This window comes from Notothenia rossii (genome assembly GCF_949606895.1).
Source record: "Notothenia rossii genome assembly, chromosome: 2".
Taxonomy (NCBI): domain Eukaryota; kingdom Metazoa; phylum Chordata; class Actinopteri; order Perciformes; family Nototheniidae; genus Notothenia; species Notothenia rossii.
This window is the reverse complement of record NC_136904.1, coordinates 45,972,973-45,997,152: the sequence shown is the minus strand read 5'-3', so window position 1 is coordinate 45,997,152 and position 24,180 is coordinate 45,972,973. Positions and strand designations below refer to the sequence as shown.

Genomic DNA, 24,180 nt, shown 5'->3' with positions numbered 1-24,180 from the left:
CGTCATGTGAAGGTGCGACAACCAAAGGGGGGCCGGGCGGCAAGCGAGCAGCCCCTATACCGGCCCCTGGCTGAAAGGCCAAGAGGAGCGTCTTCATCGTGCCTATGTCGGCAGCTAATTGATCCACCTTAGAGGACAGCCTATTTCTAGACCTCCTGTTGGGGGGTGACCCCCTAGCCGCCGTTCCCCCGCGTCGCCGGGAACGGCTAAACTGCTCTGGGGGGAAATGTGACGAGAAGAAGTGTTCGTTGGCTGCCGCCAAATACTCCACCTCTGCAACTCTAGCTACTCTGGGCGCCCGAGGCATACAGCTACAGTTCATGCAGGCGTTCTGCGTGAGACCCTCCATCAAAGGCTCGAGACCAAGGCAAGAGGGGCAGCGGTCATGGCCGTCCTCGGGCTCAAGAGGAGCCATACAGACACTACATGAATGAGCCATTAAGTAGGTGGCCAGATGCAAGGCAACCGGGAGCGGGGTCGGGAGAGTAGAGCAATGCTCCTACTCGCCAAACTGTGTTAGCCCCGCTACTGCTAACTAGTTAACCGAGGAAACAGAGCTAAACTGTTAACTCAAAAATGCTAATAATAGCTCGGCAGTACAAAATAGCACAACAAGTGCAACTCCTGGGAGAGGGAGCGGAACCGCTGCCGTCACCAAGAAAAAAAGTTAAGCAAAATAGTAAACAAAATAGCACGGGTAATCCCGGCGTCAGCCAACGCTGCGCGCCAGGACACGGTCAGGCTGAGCGATGCTACTGCTAACTAATTAACAAGGAAACACAGCTAAAGCTGTAAATCCAAATGCTAATAATAGCTTGGTACAACGCCACGGTCAGCAGAGATACAAAATAGCACAGCAAGGCAACTTTTGGGAGAGGGAGCGGAAACGCTGCCGTCACCAAAAAAGTTAAAGCCAAGTAGTAAGCAAGACAGAAATCAGGACAGCTTGGCTGGGAGAGGGAGCGGAAACACTGCCATCACCGACCAAGCCGACACCAACCTGTCCGTCGAAGTAGCCGGCCACAGCTCCTGGGGGACGGGTGACCCGTAGCCCCGACTAGAATAGTCGCGAAACTGCACTCAGCTGGCTGTAAGCGGGGAAATCCTTAGATCCAACGTTCCAACGAACGTCTGTAGGTTACAAAAATGCAACCACGGTACTCTCGCGAAGCGAGAAGATGAAAAGGAACCGATCCACTAATGACGCCGGCCTATGTAGCCGTAGTCACACAGGGCACCAGGTGCACATAATCAACAGCCAGAGAAATGGGAGAAGGGGAACACTTTTCACATAAAACCAGCAAACAGAGACAGACAAACTAAAACACAGACAGATGCAAACACTACATACATTTCGCCACCAACAAAGCTACACAATTCATAACGGAGGCCGAGATCTATGGCCCCAGAGCCAAAATAATCACTCTAACCCAAAAGCGTTATTCAACATTATGAGCCGTGTCATTGCACCTCCCCCGAGTCATTTTCTTGATGCCCAAATCCAATGACTCTTCATATACTGAATGCCATGGTCATGAAGATGAAACCCTCCTCTTGTCCATTACACATTATTCCTGTGCAACTTTTAGAGGATTGAAAAAAAATTAAATAAAAGGCCAATATTCAAACACAGAACTGTGGTCTCAGTTTCTGTGGGGTTTTGTCTCCTTTCTGAATCTAGTCATTTCAAGATGTCGTTTTGATTGTTGGGAAATGTAAAACAAAAAATTTAATTTAAAAAGTGAATTATACTACATTATAAAGATTTGGATCTATGAATTGTAAAGAGTGATATTTCACAGGCCAAACAAAATATTCGTCCTCAGTCTGTGACTCCTGGCGGCAATGTTTAACGAGATCTAACCGTGTAGATACAAACTGAACGCTTTGATGCATTGAACTGAGTACGGGTGTTTTCAGTTTTTACCCACATTTCCTCAGAAGTACTGCTGCTGCATGAGTATCTTTAAGGACATTAATGAACCCGGGATGGAACTGAAACATGATGGGAAAAGAACCCAGTCATCTTTACATTGAGTGCTAGTGTAGAGGGGAAAAAAACAGCACACACACACACACACACACACACACACACACACACACACACACACACACACACACACACACACACACACACTCATCTGTTTGTCTTTGCTGGTGTCATTTTCTGGTTGCTAACAAACGCCATTGTAACACATAAACACTGATGTGTGTGTGTCGGTAATTATGGCTGGCAGCAGAGTTTGAGTTGGAGCTAACAGAGGAATACCTTTGGTATTCTCCTGTCACTGAAAGTGTGTGTGTGTGTGCACTTTGTGTGCGTGTGTGTGTGCACTTTGTGTGTGCAATGTGTGTGTGCATATTTGATTGCTTGCATGGTTGACCTTTATAAATAAACACACACACACGCGCACATACACACACACATAGATCATTCTCTTTCCAGGCTCCTTAACAAGGAAGATGCCATAAGTTGTCGTGTAGCAAATACACAGCCTTAGACAGGTCTTTTCTGTGTTAGAGTTGTACTCGCTACAGGGTGTACTTTGAGGGTTTTTGACTCTGCAGACTGTTTACATGCAGAAAAACCTTCATAGCACACAATAGCCGCGTTCACACCGGAGTACTTTTCCCACTTTAGTTCCGATATAGTTCCGAAATGTCGCGTTCACACCAAAAAGAGCCGGAACTAAAATGAGTTCATGAGAACCTTTTTACCCCCTTTTCCATCCCTGCTAGGGACTTTCATGCGGCTCTCTTGTGAGAAAAGAGCTATATTTTTAATTGGCTGGGCGGATTGCAAACCACGCCCCGTAAAACTCAAAAAAAGTGTTGTGAAGCCACCATTTTATTATCCTCGCATTAGCATTAGCCCAGCGCAGAAACGCAGAGAGACTAACTTATGGCAACACAAAATAAAACATGGGAACGGTAGAGATGAGGAGGCGTCGGCGTTCTGGCGATTTACTCGGAAGGCTTCAGCCAGTCACATGTCTTAAGCCAGTCCCCAACTCCGGGGACTTCCGGCCGGGGATTTTGGGCGGCAGTATACGCCGTGAAGTTGTTTGCGGCCTGCCAGTAAACCCAAAGCAGAAGAAGAAGACGTGAGAGAGATCTGATGAACTAAGTTCTCATGAACCTTTATGGGAAAAGTACTGCGGTGTGAAAGCGCCTAAGGGGACGGGTAATAACCGGAAAAGCATGAAATGGAAACTTTAATGTTACTTTTTTATACAAAATGTGCCACAGATATTGACATTCTGCTGTTGGTGTAGTCCTCCCTGGCTGGTGGTAAACGCCTCTATAGGTTGTCCTAGTTTTCAAATGTCCCTCCAACATTTCACACAATAATTCAGGACATCACTTCGACCACGCCTGACCAGTGTGTCCTGACCGGCACTGAGACATGAACAGTTGCATAGTCCCACCTTTCTCCCCTCATATATCAGCCATATAACACTGTTTCTAGTCTATACAAAGACACTAACTACTGAAGTCATTCATTGAGGCAATTTGTCATACCCTACACCAGGGATGGGCAACTTTGAGGATAGTGAGGGCCAAAAAAAAATGTCCTCACTACCAGAGGGCCACTTCGTGACCATTCACTTCCATCGGCAGGATACTATATCCACAACATTTAAATAGCCAACTTTAGCAACTAATTTAATGAAAATAACTAAATATGTATAGGCAATAAATGTTTATTGTACCAAACACCAACACTGAGTTTAACAACGAATATTCATCTTTGTATTGTGTTTCTATGCTTCCCTCACATTCCATACATAAAACCAAGAACATATGCATTTTTCTGAACTTCACCCACAGCTGGATCAGTAAGCTATACTCTTAATGAGATACTTGTGGCCTCTCCTGCTGCTGCACAATACACTGAATGTCAATCTCAACATTTGTACATCCGATTTGCATGAGATGGAACTGTCAGTCTGTTTCTCTCCCTTGACTTGATGTGCTTCATCATAGAGAAGTTGCTCTCGCAGATGTAAGTGCTGCCAAACATGCTGGCCATTGAGAGCGCAAAATCCCTGAGGAGTGGAAAGCGGGACTCGGGTAGCAGTCTCCAAAAGGAAATTCCCCTCTCCTGGCGCTTTGCTAGAAAGGGGTCTGACTGACTGACACATTTCAAGCTGCAACTCAGGGGGCTGCTCGATGATTGTAGCCGAGAGGGGGTTAGTGAATAACTCGATGCGTGGCTGCATGGTGTGGAAATCTTGAAAGCGCTTCTTAAACTGCTGCTGCAGTGCTTCTATGTCGGCTCTGTACTTGGGTAATGTTTTCTCACATTCGGGGGCATCTTTGCGCATCTCTTCACATGACGGGAAGTGCGCCAGATTAGGACGGTCGGCTGAAAATCCGTCTTTAAACAGAGTCAGTTTAGTAACAAATGCGTTCATGTGCGCATATAGATCCGACACGGTTTGGCATCTTCCCTGTAACCGCATATTCAGGTGATTAAGATGCGAGGTAATGTCCGCAAGGAAAGCCATGTCGAGAAGAAAATCTGTATTCCTGAGTTTTGCGCAGTACGCACTTGTATCACATTGGATGGTGTCCTCCAAGAACACAGGGATTTCTGCGCGTAGCGCAAAAAAACCTCTCCAAGCATTTTCCACGGCTCATCCACCTTATCTCTGTGTGCATCTGTAAATCACCGTACGCGGCGTTCACTTCATCCAAAAAGGCTATAAACTTCCTGTGATTGAGAGACCGGTTCCCTCCTCGAATGAGATTAGTAGTCTTGGTAACTAAATCCATGACATGGCTAAAGTTCATTGATTTGGCACACAGAGCCTCCTGCAATATCAAAACGAAATTTGATTTAGCCTGATTTTTTTTTTTACAAAGAATGCCCACATTCAAAACCATTAGAATAGTTAACAATAATGTTACCCACCTGATGTATGATGCAGTGCAGTATTGGACAGTCAACGCCACTCTGGCGGAGGAGGCCGGCGAATCCAGTGCGCTTTCCTTGCATTGCTGGCGCACCATCGGTAACAACAGCTGAGAGCTTGTGAAATCCTCCGTGCGCACTTACAACATTTTCAACAGCGGCGAAAATATCTTGTCCTTTGGTAGTGCCATGCAAAGAAGCCAGTTTCAATAACTCCTCGTGCACTTCAAAGGAACTGTTAATGGCCCGTGTGTAGATGAGAAGCTGGCTCACATCAGTCACATCAGTGCTCTCATCCAACGCTAAGGAAAAGTATGCACAGTCATGCATGACTTGTTTTACCTTTTGTTCGACATGATTTTGTATATCAAATATTCTTCGTGTCACTGTCCGACGGGACAAAGAGACGGTTTCAAAGTTTTTAGCCATGTTGTCATCTCCGAATGCTTTAGCCATCTGGACTGCACAACTCTTCACCATTTCGCCGTCAGACAGGGGCTTCTTAGCTTTAGCAAGCTCAAGGGAAACGGCATAAGACGCCGTGAGAGACGATTGCTGTGTAGTCGTGGCTCTGGTAAAAAAGTTCTGCTGCTGGCATATTTTCCCTTTTAGGTCAGCAACGATGGCAGCTCCTGTGTGCTTTTCATATTTGTCTTTATGGGTGCTGTTGACTTAAATTGTAGTCCTTCATTGCCGATTTAGTTTCAAGACACACCAAACACATAGGTTTGCCTTTGAATTCTGTAAACAGATAATCTATTTCCCATTTTGGCTGAAAGAGACGGTTTTCTAGGTCCAGTTTTCTTTTTTGGGCGCTCATGTTTCTTTTCCCGCTAACGGAGGAAAGCCGCGAGGTAAACAGAAGACAATATACACTTGGCTGCAGGCCTCATGAATTTGGGGGGAGCGCCCTCTAGCGGTGAATATTATTAATTACAAGTGGGGTCTGGTTCAAATGATTTGCTTTTTTACAACTGTGAAACCAATATATTTTTGTAAATTGACTCGCGGGCCGCACAAAGTGAGGGCGGTGGCCACATGTGGCCCGCGGGCCGCCAGTTGCCCATCCCTGCCCTACACACTAATATTCACCCTCTTAATACCATCATTGCCTTCCACAGTATATCTCCTTGTGATTGTCAGCGCATGTTACTAAACACATGATCTCCGCTCCACAGATAACATCTGTATAAGCGAAGCAGCTTTAGCACGCTGATATTGGATTGAGCAGTTATCTTAATCTTCCTTTTTCCATGACTTCTCTGATAATAGTTTCGCTTCAGATCCAGAAGACTGAAGCTTCTTTTTCACATCAACCACTGGGACTTTTGGAAAGGGTCAAACTGAGGGGTTTGCAGTGGATCCTCTGTGTGGCTACACTATGTAGTGCACAACAGAGAATATGCTGTATCAAAGGTTTTAAAGATCTCCACTTTATCAGTCTTTTCCTATAAATGTAAATCATTTGTAACCCTAAATGTTAATTGCATTCAAAAGGAAATACTGTCTTAAATATGTTCATTATCTTTCTGGCTTTATACTTCTTTGATGAACTTAGTCAATCCCACTCTTTTAAACACACATCTTCCACATACTTTGACCTAGATTTAGGATGTTCCTAGTTGACTGTGAGGATAGGATGTGGACTGGAGCGCTGGATTGGTCTCAGTGGATTTTGGCTCTTTAAATGGATTTCAGTTTACTGGGTAAAGAGATTAAATCAAATCCATAGTGGCTTTTCTCCATTGTTGCTCTTGTAACTTGCTGTTCAGGAAGAAATATTGGAATATTCCTTTGTGCGTTTACACTGAATACCTTGTTCCAACAATATCCTTTTTTAATACAGTTGTGTTGCATAGTTCCCATCTAGCTTCAGGTAATGCAAACAGGAAGTTAGATGTCTGAAGTCTGTGGACACAAAAGCTGAAGAGACTTTCACGTTGTGTTCTATGACTTAAAATCGGTCATTAAATAAGTATTATAAATATTAATTTTGTATCTGTTTTAATTTTGCACTAAAGTTCTCAAAAATAGAACATATTAAATTCTCTTTATTTTAGTATTTCATCTGCACTGGATTGTACATAAAGTGGCTTTAAATGTTATTTCATTATAGACATTTATTGAGTGAATTGCCAGAAAAATGATACTTGGACAGAAGGTTTTGGCCATACTGTCCATTCCTAATTATTACAATTAATATCTGCTGCCGTGTTCAGTGGTGGACTGGACTGTGGGGATTGTAGGAAGCATATAGAAGCTCTTAAAAGGATGACCTATCATGCAAAATGCACTTTTTGATATCTTTTATACATACATATGTACCCTGTGCGTCAGGGAACTCACAAAGTGTCCGAAAACAAAACCCTCTCCATTTTCCTCCTTACCCACATCTCTAAAAACGGGGGTACAATGGAGCTGATCCAGATTTGCTGCCGATATGACTTAATATCTGAAATGTGGGCTGGCTTTACACCCACGGGCCTATCAGAAACATTGCTATCAGAAACATGCACAGCGTGTTTTGGACATAATATGGTCTTTGTTTACATTAGCAAGCATCGCTAACACTCACCCCTAGTTTCCACCGGGTCCGTCTGCGGCGCGTTGCGGCTGCGGCGCGGCGTCCGCAAGGATCGCGGCCGCTCTAGTCAATGGGTGCTCTTCCACCAGACGCGCCGCGTTACGGCTCAGAAGTGTCCCAGAAGCGTCTCGCCGCTGGGCTCCGCTCGAAATAGGATTGAAGTCTATTTTTCTACGCGACGCAGCCGTAAGGCAATGTCGGGCAGGAAGTGGAACGGTGACAGCATCTGGCCCACCCCCCAAAACCGGTTCCTTCTCCTCCCCCCATCCCTCCTCTGTAGTCTTTCCAATAGGAGAATAAAGGCCAGCGTTCTCCTTCGGTTTACAGGCACTGTGTGTAAATTATATAGAATAATTATGATGATGAATGCATTTTTTTTACCACTAAAATACAGCAACCCATCTTTGATTCATGTTGTTTTTAACTGGACTATTACAATTATTATTAATTATGTATGTAGTCTACAACACAACAAAATAGGAAATAAACACGATTTAAACAGGTACAATAATAAACCATTTAACTACGTAAGCCTACTTACTTTCTCGTAGAAGTACAAAGGTCCAGGAAATAGGCCCAAATCCACAAGAACTGCGAGTCGTCATGCACGACGCTCCGCTTCCGTTATGCTTCTGAAACGCTTGTGAAACGCTCCCGGTAGGGTACGACGCCGGAGGAGGCCGGACCAAAACCGCGGCGCAGCCGTAACGTGCCGCAGGCGGACCGCGTCTATCGTTTTTTCCAACCCAGTTTAGATTTAACCCCGCCCACTTCCGCATTACGCAAGGATCGACGTAGCTCCACGCGATAGCGTCCTAAGAGGTTTCTCAATACTCAAATTTCCCCTCCTCGGTCCTCCGGTAGTGACCCGGAAATGAATTTCAGCCCGCCATTTTGAAGGACATCTCATTTCTCTAAATGCACTTCAAGGACCGAGCATCGAGCATCGAAGAGGCTCTCTGGAGGAGCTCTAACCAAGGAAACACTGATGCATCCTCCACGGCTCCTCCACGGATGCATTTCCGGGAACAGTGGAGGCGTGACGCACGGCCGGACTTATCTCAGCTAATGACAGCTTTGCATGCATCCCTTGGATATTATTTTAGTAACTGTCTGCTTTCATAGCAACGCAATCTTTACAGTGAGAACAGCTGTGAGGTCCGTGCAGAAAGCAGAGCAGTGTGTAAAATATATATCACTCAGTATTACAGGCCTACATTACTTTCTGTATTTGTATGCTGTAGTTTAGTAGATATCTACAAAAAAATAGTCGATATTTTTCTAAGACCATTTAGTGCTTCACATAATAAAATACACAACAGCTGTAGCCTGATTATGCTTTAGGAGCAGTAGGTGTGTGTGGTACAGTGTGTAGGTGTGTGTGTGTGTGTGGTACAGTGTGTAGGTGTGTGTTGTACAGTGCGTAGATGCAGCGGACAGACGGGTCTCAGTTGGTTTGGTGTCCTATGCTTACTTTTAATACTTGTACAACTTTTGGCCCGTAATTTCAATTCCCCATTTGAGCGACCAGAGAGAGAGAGGGGGAGGGGGGGTGATATATCCAGTCTCTGACTGTGTTACGTTATTATGAGTGCTCTCATACTTGTTTGATTCTGAAATTGTATTCATATAAATATATGTGTGTGTTTAGATGTCCGCATCTGTAGCCTGTTATTGTCTCCTTATACCGCACTGTCAATGCATTAAAAGTAAATATATATAAGTCGTCATGAACACATCTGTCCATCAGAGGGCTGCTGTGCCTCCTGTCATCATTAATGGACGTCTCTTTAAAATGACCGCTCAGAGGAGAGGACTTCTCATTTCTCTAACCGGCTGCTGCTTCCACTCCTCTCTCCTCGGTTCCTCTCCTCAGTCCTCCGCTCGCATCTCCTGTGGGCGGCACCAAGTCTCGAGGAAAGGAGTCGAGGATAGGAGTCGAGGAGGGGAAATTTGAGTATTGAGAAACCTCTACAGACTTCATCTTCGGCAGTTTAGCGGTTTTTGTCTTTCCAAAGGATTTGTTGACTGAAAGTAAACGATCCTATAATCAAAGCCATATCGAAGAGTCCTGAGATTGTATTACTGGTGTTTTATCATCTATACATACATAGCCTGTGTGTATCCTCAAATGTTCTTTTCAGAACAAACAAAATAAGTTTTAAATATCTTATCAGAATAGCCTGTGTGTATCCTCAAATGTCGTTTACAACGTTTTAAATATCTTATCAGCTGGTGTAAGTGCAGAATATTGAATATAACCTTGACTATTACTGTGTACTTCATTTATCTGACAGCATTATTTAATGATACTATTTTATATATATATATATATACACACATTTATTCATTTAATATATATATATATATATATATATAAACACACACTTATATGTACTACTACTCACACATGTATTTATTCATTTATACACACAGATGTATTCATTCATTTATACACACACTCACATATATACACTTTATATTAATTCATTTGCAGTGGCGGCCGCCCCAACTCTTCCCACATTACAAATTAAATAAAAAGAAAATATTTTTTCAAATATATATATTTTTTAATATATTTTTTAAATTTGAATTTTTAATGAAGAAGGTAAATATTATATAATTGGTATCAGTAAAATGTATAATCTACGATAAAATCTCGTTTAAAATGGTGTTACGATGTCTAAAGTTACTGATAAGTCACATGTTTCCTGCCTGGCCTTGCCCGTGTATCATTACCCTCTCTCGTCTGGGCGCTTAGACCAGTGCAGCAGCAGCCACTAACAGCTGACTGTTGCTATCTGTAAGCTATGGCTCCGAAACATAATTTCAGCCAATCAGCGTCGTCAAATCTGATGATCACCGGGCGCCAATGTCAGCGCCCGGTGCAGGGTTATGGCTGAATGTTTATGTTTGACAGGCAGCCTTTCAGTTACGATCGTTAACATCAGTGGGCCACAGCAAATGATGGTGAGAAGCTAAACTATCTATTAATTATGTCAATTACAGGGAGTGTGATTGTAACTGTGTGTGTGACTAGCTGGCTGCAAATCAATCAATCAATCAATGTTTATTTATACAGCCCAATATCACAAATGTTACATTTGTCTCAGTGGACTTCACAGTTTGTACAGAATACCAGTATGACAATACGACACCCTCTGTCCTTAGACCCTCACATTGTACAAGGAAAAACTTCCGGAGAAAACCCCACAGTTTAAAGGGAAAAATGGGAGAAACCTCAGGGAGAGCAACAGAGGAGGGATCCCTCTGCCAGGACGGACAGACGTGCAATAGATGCCGTGTGTAAATTGAAAAGATAATACATTTGCAACATAGGTAGTCCAAATGTTTGGAAATGCATGTGTGTATAATAGGAAGATGAATCCACGAGGATATCCATCAAGGACTTATGATCCAGGACCACAGCCACGACTCAAGATCCAGGACTCGCGATCCATGACACAGAACCGCAGGATCATCCATGACTCCGGATCCCGGCGTATATAGACACCAAAAAGAAAGAAACTTGGGGAAGCTGGGTTAATCGGAACATGAGAGTACACAGGTATAGACAGAGAGAAGGAAGAATTAAGATGTCCCCAGACAAACTAAGCCTATATCAGCAAAACTAGGGGCTGAATCTAATCAGCCCTAACTATAAGCTTTATCAAAAAGGAAGGTCTTAAGCGCACTCTTAAAAACGGATAGGGTGTCTGCCGTCCGAACACAAACTGGAAGCTGATTCCACAAAAGTGGAGCTTGATAAGAAAAGGCTCTGGCTCCCATTGTACTTTTAGAAACTCTAGGAACATCCAACAACCCTGCATTCTTGGAATGCAATGCCCTAGTAGGACAGTAGGGTATAATGAGTTCTTTAAGGTAAGATGGCGCCTGCCCATTAAGGGCTTTGTAGGCGAGAAGAAGAATTTTAAATTCTATCCTGTTTTCTTTAGGGAGCCAGTGTAAGACAGCCAGAACAGGAGTAATGTGGTCCCTTTTCCTAACTCTGGTTAATACACGAGCTGCAGCATTTTTAATCAGCTGAAGCCACTTGACTGACTTCTTGGTACACCCTGATAATAAGGAGTTACAATAATCCAGCCTTGAAGTAACAAATGCATGGACTAGTTTCTCTGCATCGTTTTGAGGCAAGATATGCCTGAGTTTTGCGATGTTACGTAGATGGAAGTAGGCGGTCCTTGAAATAGATTTTATGTGGGCGTTAAATGATAAATCCTGATCAAATATAACACCAAGATTCCTTACAGTCTCACTGGAGGCCAAATTAATGCCATCCATAGTTAGTATATCTTTTAGATAATTTGTTTCGTAGATTCTTTGGGCTAAGTACAATAACTTCAGTTTTGGTCATGTTTAACATCAGAAAATGTAAGGTGATCCACGTTTTTAAGTCCTTGAGGCAGTCTTGGATTGTATTGAGATGATTAATTTCATCAGGCTTGATTTGATAAATATAGTTGAGTATCATCCGCATAACAATGAAAGTTTACAGAATGATTCCTTATAATATTGCCTAACGGAAGCATATATAATGTGAACAAAATAGGTACAAGTACTGAGCCCTGTGGCACTCCATGGCTAACTTTGGTTTGTGTGGAAGATTTATCGTTGACACGTACAAACTGAGAGCGTTCAGATAGATAGGACCTAAACCAGCCTAAAGCAGTTCCCTGTATGCCAACTAAGTGCTCTAGTCTTTGCAATAGGATATCATGGTCGATAGTATCAAATGCAGCACTAAGATCGAGCAAGACAAGAATAGAGACAAGTCCCTTGTCTGAGGCTATTAGAATGTCATTTGTGACTTTAACCAGAGCTGTCTCTGTGCTATGATGTGTTCTAAAGCCAGACTGAAAATCTTCAAATAAATCATAGTTTTTTAAGTAATCACACAACTGTTTTGCGACTGCTTTCTCAAGAATCTTTAAGAGGAACGGAAGATTAGAAATAGGTCGATCGTTGGCTAAAACCTCTGGATCGAGGTTGTGCTTTTTAAGAAGCGGTTTTATCACTGCTACTTTGAATGATTGTGGAACATAGCCTGATAATAAAGACATATTCATAATATTTAATAAAGAAGTGCTAATTAATGGAAACACTTCTTTTAACAGCTTAATGGCCTCATTTATGCTGACATATTCTTCATGTCTCAACCAAGTTTCATTGAGACAGCATATATCAATATTATAATCTGATATTAAATCATTTACCAATATTGCTTTAGATGCTAGAGATCTTATGTTTAAGAGTCCACATTTAATCTTCCTGTTTTGTTGCACTGTAGTAGTTGTTACATTTACTTTTATTAGGTTATTATTAGGGCCGGGACTCGATTAAAAACATTAATCTAATTAATTACAGGTTTTGTAATTAATTAATCGAAATTAATCGCATTTTTAATGACATATAAATATTTGACCTGAGAACAGTGAGAAGATGTCAATAAAGTGTGCCGTCACACAGAGGTAATTTGAATTGCTTACCGAGGTCCAATGATCCCCAGTCAGGGCAACACATTCGGCTTTCTCCAATAAATTCTCTTTATCTTCCTTTTCATTGTCATAAAGCTGCTGGATTCTTTTTGTCACTGTCTTTCTGCATGGCAGCGCATATGTTGTGTAAGACGATGCAATCTGTAGTACATTTTGCAGCCCCTTATCTTCTACCACTCCAAGTGGTCTACAGTCCAGTGAGCTGTTATACATGTCATCATTGATCACATTGGGGAGGGGACCAGAGAAGATTACGGTGTCCGACATTTTTTTAGCATAACTACACACCGACGCCACATTAAGTTTGGTGCATTCTGATTGGCGTAAACGAACATCATTACCACAGACGTTAATAACAATCCTACTGTATTTACGTTTATTTTTAGCCAGCAGTTTAAGATGCGCCTCAACGTCGCCCGCTCTGGCAACCGGAATGCATGTGACTGTGGAGGCTTTGGTCTCTAAATTCACGTGTCTCATAATAGAGCTACCAATAACCAGAGTTGGCTTCTCAGCGGGTGTCTCGCTGAGTGGGGAATATCTGTTAGATACGTGAACGGGTTGGTGGGGACCTGCAGGTTTCGCGTTATGCCCCTTCTGAACAGTCACCCAATCTCCCTGCTGCTCGGGAGTTGCCGGGGGACGGCTAGTAGGAGCTACCTTTTGCCGGTCCGCACCGGCTAACATGGGCTTTACTGTAGCTGAGTTACTTTCTAAGATGCGGAGCCGGGCTTCTATGGCTATGATTCCCGCCTCCAACCTAACAACTATACTACATTTAACACATGTATCGGTACCAGTAAAGGAGGTAGGGAAGAAACCAAACATGAGACAGTTAGAGCAGGAAATAGCACCCGAGGGTGGGGAAAGAGCCATGGCTAGCTATCAAGCTAAAGTAGCTACCGTTAGCAAACCCGAAAAGAGTGTAGGCAACTGTGGAGTTACAATCGCTAAGAGAAGGAGAGTTGTGAGTTCTTAAGCTGTAGTAACGTGTGATTACAACGTCAGGCAGTTGCCGTGATCAAGAGTTTTAAAACGATCGATTAAGTTTAAGATAATAAGCTATCAGCAACAGAACAGGCACACAGGATACCCGGAGATGACAACAACAACAAACGGAAGTTACAACATGCTTACCGCAATAGTGGCCCATGCAAAGAGGTAAACACTGTCTTTTGTTTCCCATACTTGCTCTTCAAACAGCCGGCGACAGATACTATGTGCCCGTGCTAAATAAACACACACACACACACACACACACACACACACACACACACACACACACACACACACACACACACACACATTATTGTAGTTGAGTTTTGACAGCATCCATCAAACTAGATGTTTTGCATTAACGGTCTGTTTTCTAATATTTCTGTGTTTCTGAACCACGTCTGTGTCTGCATATAATGTTCGTATTTAGTCTCCTCAGGGTTCCCACGGGGTCTTAAAAAGTCTTACATTTGATAATCTGAATGTAAGGCCTTAAAAAGGTCTTAAATATGACCAAAACAATAAGAAAGGTCTTAAATATGATTTAGAAGGTCTTAAAAATGATCGGATTTGAAAGGTACTTCTGTGTTGCGATAGCGTCTAAATGTGTTTTGGGGGAAATGTCCGGGCTGCAAAGTCACCAGTACGGTAATAGCCTTTCAGTTCCCCCCAACAATTTGTATTGAATTAAATCAACATGGAACCAGTAATCACTAACTTTGTTTCCCCCGGCCCCTTATTGGAGAACACCCAGCTAGTAACCTAGCAACCACGCTTCAGCTTGCGGCAGTCAGAAACTCATGTATCTTCGAATCTACTTACAAATTAATATGGGAAAGTGTTAGTTCAACCGTATTTGGTTGGAAAACACCTAATTTAGTGCTTGGTTGAAACCAGTGGAGGGGAACGTGTTTGAAGCCCGCCGCACCATTTGCAAAAGAAATAAGCGTTTGTTTTGCTAGTGCAGCGTTAGCTAGTGGAGCGTAAGCTAGTGCAGCAGCTCCCGCAACAACACCGGGGGACCTCCGGGCTACGTTTGGGTCTACTTCAACCCTAAAAGCGGAGGTGCTGTAGACGCTAAATACCGTAGCTAAACACCAATCATATAACGGCAACGATGAAATAGTGTAACCAATTTAATTTAATCGGTAATTTCTCAAAATGTTCCCTGTGTGGTTTATTCACCATTACAATAGCCCCACCTAAAATAATTTCCACCATCCGCCACTGTTCATTTGACACACACATAAATATATATTTTAGTTTATATATATATATATATATATATATATATATATATAAACAAAACAAAACAACACAATATAATAAAAACAGTTGCAATAATAACATAATATGGTTTGATCAATTCTACCCTTTTGTTTTTGCTCCCATATTTCAATCAAAATATGTTTTTCAAAATTAATATTGGTGGGGGCTCTTTTGCAAAGATAATCAATAACACCACCTGACAGTTGTTTCATTTTTACATGGCAAAACGTTAATGTTATTAATGTCAAATGTTATATGTTGTATTATATAACAAAATAGACATTTATAACATATTATAAATGTCTACCTTTAAATAAATGTTATATGTTGTATTATACAACAAAATAGACATTTATAACATGTTATAAATGTCTACCTTTAAATAAAATATTAAATAGATACCTTTAAATCCAGTGGCGGGCTGTGCATTTCACACCTAGGCCTTCAGTGATGTCCTACACAGTCCTACCTGAATTATTCCACCTCTTAATACCATCATTATGACGCCATGGCTCTAGAAACTATACATTTAGACAGAAACGCAGTATAACCGGGCGTTGCATCACCTTAACATAGTCAAGTACAACAGAGTTATATTAATATTTCCGAAGCATTTATAATCAATATATCCGCATTTACAATTAAGAGTGTTAAACTACCAGCTTTAAGATCGCTTGGATACGGTCAAAACTTAAAAATAAAAGGGGCTTTTAAGGCATTAGTCTACAAAGTTTTATTAAGTCCACCAAACCAAGTTTGTTCACTAAACAGCGCATTGTCGCACCCAAAGCAGTTTCATTTAAGAAACGTGACGATAAAGACACAAACTATTCACTGAAAATAAAAGAAAACAAACAAATAATTTGCATTTGTTCATGAGGATATATTTGCGACAGTGGTGAAAGTGTATTCCTAGCACTGAATGTCCACTTTGATAAAGTTTAAACCAAAACAATTCAACAAGTCTCCTTGAGTACTTTTACTGCACAGCTGAGCCAGTGCGCCACACACATCTCTATATCTCTTGCAGAAGCATCAAACATTTATTTTTTATATATTTGTCATTTTAATTACATATATATTAATTCGTTAATATTGATTTAATATTAACGACATAAAATGACAAAAATATATTAAAATAAAAAATAAAATGCTTTCTACTCACCAAAACAACTGATTATTTGAATACAAAATCCATCCTCCTTTCTTTCCTCAAGAAGACTTCAATGACTCTGTTGTACAGTTTATCTGTGCGTTTCAGTTCCACCAATAAGTCATTTTCTATAGACATGAAGGCTAATGATGAAAGCCTAGTCTGTCCAGTAGAATTTCTGGCATAAGTTTTAATTCGCTTTAAGGCCGAGAATGACCGCTCGACAGAAGCAGTGGACACAGGGATAGTCACTGCCACACATGCCAATGTGTAAAGCTGCCCCATGCTCTCACTCAGATTTTTCTGCTTAAGGAAATCAAGGAGATCAATGGGACTTTTCCCTTCAAAATCAGTCATGGCATACATTACACAGTGATGCAAATTAGTCGCTTTTCGGCGCCTCCCGCTTTTTTAACGCTGCTTTGGGTGACTTGTGTAATTCGTGGAGAACCGAAGAGTTTTCGTTTTGGGGAGGAGGGGGTCCGTCCGTCCGTTAGTCCGTCCGACTGACGGACAACTTTTCACTTCAAAAAAGAAGAAGAAATCTAGATCGCAAAATAATTAAACAAGCGAGTGCCTGTTTTTCCTGGCCAAGGACAGGTTCCTTGAACACAACACGAGCGTAACGTGTCTTCACGTGGTTATGTCTCGTCTGAAAGGAGTGTAGACTAGAGTGCTTACGGAGAGCACCGGAACGCCGCTCCAGCTCTTCAAATATTGAAGTACCCATAAGGAGCCGTACACATGCTGCAGTGTTTGCGTGGCTGTGTCTTTAGTTGTAAGCACAGTGGCGATCTGTTGTTATTAGCATCTGGTTAGCTAGCTATGCTAATGAATTTTAAAGAGCTTTTCTTCAACCAGGTGGAAGAGAGCTCTCTCCTGAGAGGCTCAAATAACCTCAGCTCAGTGAGGTTAAGGCACACCTTGATATGATCATTATAGTTATTAATGAGACATTAGAGACTAAATTAAAAACAGGTATAAAATACTATATGACAGTAACAAAAAAGTTGTTAAAACTAAGTGATTTGTAAAATATCCAAAAAGAAAAATCTGCTTACAGTTCTGTTTCAAATGGGTGTTGAGAGATGTATCCATAGATCTCCTCATGTTGCTCTCAAAGTGCACCAGATTGATGCTTTTAACTTAAATATTAAAAAAAAAAAAATCTTCCCGGCGGAGCATGCCCCCGGACTCCCCCTAGAGGAGGTTAGGTCCCCCCCACTTAAATCATGTTCACATGGATACTAAATACATTTGCACACATCTTGTGTCCATATCTTTCTGTTTTGGTGGTCATGCCACACCGTGCATGCGTGCATTCATGCATGCATGCACGCATGCACGAGTCATGGTGAGATATCTGGATTAAGAGGTTGCTTTTTCTTTGCACAGCAGGAAAGAAAGGCCAAATGAATTGGCTGTGATTTTAGTTTTTAGGCCCTCGGAGGATGTTGTAAAAATTTAAAGGAAAAAGGTTCCCCACCCCTGCTGTAAATAATAATAAAAACCCTTGATTTATAACTTAACATCTGTCTCCTATTGATCTGAGTATATTATAAAGAATAGCCAGTTAATTGAAGCATTATAGCACAGGCCTTTGTCAGATGGTATATTACGCTGTTTTTTTCCTGCTTCGAATAGTTCTCTCTTTTTTCACCATACCTGTGTTTGCATCACTGATTACAGTCAGTTCTGTTTTTAGCCGGGACAGATCGAACAGTGTTCCGTGACTCTGTGTTAATTTGGCTTAGGCTGTATGCGGGAATTATTTCCGGTAGGTCTGAAAGTGCTGGGGGTCCAGGAGGGAGAGAAACATTAATTTTTCGTGGTCTTGAAACCTACTCCGTATCTGGCAAAGAATGTTGTCCAGAATATTGCTGTGGAGTTGTTGGTAGTATGCGCGAAGGTCTCCTTGTGCTGTACGTGGGCCTCTGCGTGCGCTCGGACCACTTGAGATGCGCGCTGTGTCCTCGTAGATCTGACGAAACTGGCACCTCTCTCGCTCAATTGTGTCACAAAACTCGTTCACCCTTGTCAGACAGAATTGTACATCCAATGTTTGTTTCTGTAGTATTCCAAAGAGCACATCTGAATGCTTAAAAATTCCATTGAATGTTTCAAGCAAAAAACAAAACTCAAAATCATCCAGACGTGCATTAAATCCATCAGCGCTAAGCATAGTATCCCCATCATACTCCTCATGATGTTCCAGTATGTGGTCAAACACCTCCTTTAGGGAAACTCTCTTCTCAAAGACTGCATTGACCAATCTCGATGTATATTGCCACCGCGTTGGTGCAACATTAGGAAGACGACGCTTGCAAATGTCATCCAGCAGTTGCGTGCGCTTAGGGGATCTGGAGAAAAATGCTGCAAGGCCATTGAGGCTGGCAAAAAAGACCTTGCATTCTTTAAGCTTTGAGGCCCCTTGAGTCAGTACTAAATTTAGTCGATGTGCATAGCAGTGAATGAATAAGGCCATAGGTGCCCTCTCCTTAACTTTAGCCTGCACCCCGTTTAGTCCAGATGCCATGACCGCTGCGCCATCATAACACTGTGCCACAACTTTATCCAGACTACATTCATATTCCTCCATGAAACGGAAAATAAGAGCGGCAATGTCATCAGCTCGCTTGCCGCTTGTAACATCTTCAAATCTGACAAACCGCTCCTTGACACCTGTGTCCGTCACATAACGCAGGACAAGTGCCAGTTGTGCTACATTACCCACGTCTGTCGTTTCGTCCACCATAACAGCGACAAAGGGTGCTTTTTTAATCTCCATTTTGATCTCTTCTCCCATCACTTCAGCAATAGCATAAATCAGGTCGTTTTGTATTTTGCCTGACGTCCCAGTAAACACTTTGTTTGTGGACAGGTGGTAATGCAAGTCTGTGTTGTTCTCAGCAAGCAAAGAAAGAAGCTCCACGTAGTTTCCTCTGTTTCTGGACTAGGCACTTTCATCGTGTCCCCTAAATGAAAGTTCCTGTTTACCCAAAAACAGGACACAATCAATCAGTCTTTTCAATATTTCCCTATTTTTGTTCACCCTTTCGTTGTGGAGCTCCGTTTCCCGGCGCACTTGTTCGTTGAGCTGTAGATCCACTCGGGTGTCCCCAAAGGTTTTCAAAAGCACCATTGCTTGTAAGTGCCCAGCCGTGCTTTGGTGTCTCGTTGCTGCCTTGGTTAGACAACTCAAGTTTGCAAATCCAGTGTGGCTCCAAACACCAAATCGATCAGTTGCAAATAGCAGGCATTCCCAGCAGTACAATTTGCAGTGCCTCTCGGAGGCTGTGAGCCAGGGGTACCGCTCGTAGTGATTTGAAAGTGGCGGACAAACCCTTTCCCCCGCTGTGATAGGCTCGCTAGCGTCGGGGTTGGCTGTTCTCTTCTCACGATGTCTAGCTTTTCTTGAAAAGTTCGTCTGGAAAATGGCGTTGTAATTATATCTGCGACCAAATCGATCTCTTCTCCTCCTTCAGCCATTGTGGGTTGAAAAAAAACAGCTTGTAGAAATCTACACAAATTAGCTCGTTCAAATTCAAGTTCAGTTTGCTAGCTCTACATAGCTCTGCCTCTCAATAGTCCGTATCCAATCAAAAGACGTGCACGTGCTAACGTCATCGTACGCCTGCTAGCTGGCCCGTTGTCGCCAACTCAAAATCTGATTGGTTAACGCCACAGTTTTGTTTCCGTTCACTTTAATCTACAGGCGCCCGCACTGTTGATTCTGAAGGCCTAAGGGCAGATTTCTTGGACCCTGGCAACACATTATGGCTGAAATATGATTGGATAAAAGCTCTAACATAAAGGCCAACCCTCCAAATCTCGTTCTGAGGCTGGAAGCAGCGCAACCAAGAGGAAAGCTATGAAATGAAGAGAATAGACTACAGGGAATAATTTAATAGATATTTGTGGAAAAAATATATCAAAATTTAATTTATATTCTGATGATGTTTAGGCCAGCAGAGAAGGCCTTGCTGGCCCTGACGGCCCACCACTGTTTAAATCCTAAACAGAAGGTCAAAACGTTAATATATTACATGACAAACAAAAAAACGAAACATTATATATATAGGCTATATATACAGATGTTTGCTAATGTATCCCTCTTATATCCATCAGGAATCAATATTAAATTATGAATTAACATTCCTCAGCACTGCATAAGTGCGGTCGTCAGTCATATTGACAAAGAAGCACTATTATATTGTATATTATATATTATGTGGCGTTTAAAAGGACGGTATTTCGCTTGTCAGATTCAGATTTCGCGAGTGTGCCGCGTGAGGCAGAGATGTAACCATAGGGATGTAACGCCAGGTTGATGCTGTGACGTAACGCCGCGTCGATGCTTGCGTAATGCGGAAGTGGGATCTAAACTGGGTTGGAAAAACGATAGACGCAGGCGGACCCGGTGGAAACTAGGGGTCAGAGCTAACACTGTTGGAGAGTATGTGTAAAAAAAGCAGGACATTAAAAAAGGAACTCCCCTTGCCTGCTGCTCAAAAGGGGGCGGGGCCAGCAGAGAATCAGCTATTCTCTACAGCAGTGGTTCCCAACCTTTTTTGTCTTGTGTACCCCCTGAGCCTTTTGTCATACCATGAGTACCCCCTCACTCATACGTGCTGATGATCCTTCACAAGTAAGACGTAACTGATTATTGAATGAAAATAACTTTATTTCATCTCCTTAATTTGAACATCTAATTTTCAGGCATTTTCTTAATTTTTAACTTAAATCACTCAATAGAAATAAATAAAAATGAATATGTTGCCTTGAAAATAAATAATATCATCAAATAAATACATATGAAATCAAAATAATCAACTTATCTTTGTAATATATATCTTGTAACATTTAGGCTTAAACCTGGAGCCCCTTTGAATAAGTCCCCTTTAAACAGGCATTTAAACTTTAATTCAGGAACAAAACACTTAGCAAAATAATATCCAGAATCAGTATAGGCCTAGCAGTTTCTTTTCCCCAGTCATGTGAGCTTTAATGAGACACTTGATCTTGCTTGTCTTTCATAAGCTTTGATAGTTCTGGAGGCAGTGTGGAAACAGCTGTGACCAGGCTGGTCTCCACATCCAGTCTGTTGCTCTGCTTGGTTTTGATGTGTGTTAAAGCTGAGAAGGTCACCTCACACAAATAAGTAGAACCAAATGGCAAAAGTTCAATCAGTGCATGTTTCCCAGTTCAGGATATTCCTTCTCCACATCACACCAAAACTCAGTCAATGACTTCTCAGCATATGCCATCTTCAGACCACGGTCAGATGATAATTCCATCAGAGGCTCCTGCAGCATTGCTGGAAGGCTGTTGCTGCTCTCACTCACAATGAATGGGTTCCTCACCCAATCCAGTCTTTCTGACTTATTTTCAATGTCCTGAAAATAATGGCTGAAATCAGTGCAGAGTTTGGACAGGTGTGCTTGCACCAGTTTGACCACTGGACCCCTATCAACAGCAGTGGTGGCAAGATGGGCATTGAGTAGTGGGAAACAGCTCACGTCTCCCTCATCACATTTCCTCTCCCATAGTTTGAGCTTTTTTGTGAATCCTTGAACTTTGTCATACAATTTCAGGATATGTGACTCCTTGCCCTGAAGTTATAGGTTGAGTTTGGTAAACAAATCAGCAAGATATGCCAGGCGCGCCACCCACTTGTCATCCTCAAGCTGCAAAGCAAGAGGATGCAGATGCTCCGTCAAGAACACAAAAACTTCATTGCGAAGTTCATAAAGTCTCAGTAGCGTTTTCCCACGAGACAGCCAGCGCACATCTGTGTGAAGCAATAGCTGATCGTGCTCTGTGCCGTTCTCATGACAAAGAGTTTCAAACAGCCTGTGATTCAATGGCCGAGATTGGATGAAATGTATCATCTTCACAGCATCATCCATAACAGCATTTAAATCAGGGCTCATCCTCTTGCTAGCTAGTGCTTCACGATGAATAATACAGTGCATCCATTTAATGTCGGGATTTACTTTTCTTACGTGCCCAAAAAGTCCCTTTACGCGCCCCGTCATCGCAGCTGCTCCATCAGTACAGATGTGGCTGCAGGTTTTCCACTGTAGATCATGTTCTCTGAAGAAGCTGTCGATAACTTGGAACAATTCTTCCCCAGTTGTCTTTCCTGGCAACGTTTTGCAAAGTAAAATATGCTCGTTTATGTCCGACGCATCTTTGTAACGCACGGAGGACAGGAGCTGCACTTCTCCACTCACATCTGTAATTTCATCCAGCTGCAAAGCGAACTGACCGGCTAGTTTTATTTTGTTCACCACTTGTCCAATTATATTAACAGACATATCATTGATCCGACGGGATACGGCGTTATTCGACAGGGGAACTTTCTTGAGTGCTTCGGCTGCTTTCTTGTCTATCATCATTTTGGCCAACGCAGTCGCTGCAGGGAGAATGAGCTCCTCAAAAATAGAGTGACGGTACGTCTACACTACAGGCATCAAAAAATGCTTTCAACGCTTCGCCCATTCACTTGAAAGGGGTGACGTAGAAGGTCTTTAATCTTCGCCGAACTGCATTGTGGGGAGCATGGCATGGCTTTGCAAGCATCACGAGCATATATCGGCATCAAAAGTTGAACAATGTTCAACTTTTGAGGCTCGATGCTTAGCATCAGCCAATCAAATCCCGTTTATGCAAATCCCGCCAGTGCAAGCGCAGCCAATCAAACCGCGTGCAAGCTGGGAGAGCCAGACCGCAGTTCATTTCCTCATATTCCAAACGAGATATTACGGTAGCAAATCACCCGGTTCTTTACGACCGGAACTATTTACCGGGATACAAACCGGAGGAACCAGGCATGGAGGGAGGTGGCAGAGACAGTGGGTGAAACTGATAGTTTTTCCGCCTGTTTGGAGAGTTTATATCCAGTTTACTTCGTTTTAACATTGCTATTGCTTTGTATGTCGGGGGCGGGAGATTCATGTGATTGGTTGCTCGCAAAAAATCGCCAAGCTTCAGACACGCCCAGCTTCAAGATTTTTTCATGCCTGTAGTGTAGACGGGCCGTGAGGTTTTTTGTATTTAGCCACAAGCAGGGACACGGCGTAAGATGCCTCGAGTGCTTTCATTGACACATTCGTGGCTTTCATCATTACTGTCTGGCTCGACTTAAATTCCGACAGCTTTCGTCTGTAAAATTCTTCACTTTTATCGACACTTCCCGAGTGTTTGGTGCTCTGGTGTCTCTGTAAATGCGCTGGCTTCATCGCACTATTAGCCAGGACTTCACCGCAAAAGAATCACTGAGGCTGCGGTGGGTCCGCAGAAGTAGAAATGAATCCAAATAATATATATGTTTCACTGTACTGCCTTGGTTTCAGTTTGGCCTCTTTCTTACGTTTCTCGACGGGCTCCTCTGAACTCTGGCCTGAATCCAGAGCAAGCGGACGTTTCAGCCATTTATCCATAGCGCAGACCTACCAGTATTTTTCTGGCTGCAGGTAAGCAGCTGTTTTCATTGTGGGATTTTGGCGCGGTTGTGCCACAGACTATTGTCTCCCTAGGGAACATAATCCGCGCTATCATTTTTGACGGGATTATTATTTTTTTTACTTGTCACCTTGGAATTCCTCGTACCCCCTGCAGTTCCCTCGCGTACCACTAGGGGTACGCGTACCCCCGGTTGGGAAACGCTGCTCTACAGGGCTGAAACAGAGGGATATGAGGGTCTAAAATCCATGATCATAGATGTCACAAGGACCGATAC

The 24,180-nt window shown here is 42.6% G+C and overlaps 1 protein-coding gene and 1 long non-coding RNA gene across 2 annotated transcripts in view; one reads left to right on the top strand and one right to left on the bottom strand.

Annotated features, from left to right (window-relative positions):
- The window catches only part of ccdc102a (coiled-coil domain containing 102A), a 128,328-nt gene that overhangs the window by 44,606 nt on the left and 59,542 nt on the right, over positions 1–24,180 (top strand). The window lies entirely within an intron of this gene.
- LOC307028988 lies at positions 4,383–5,495 on the bottom strand. The gene is made up of 2 exons (XR_013805187.1): positions 4,919–5,495; positions 4,383–4,818 (listed from the first exon to the last, which is right to left on the bottom strand). It is a non-coding gene; the product is annotated as an uncharacterized lncRNA (long non-coding RNA).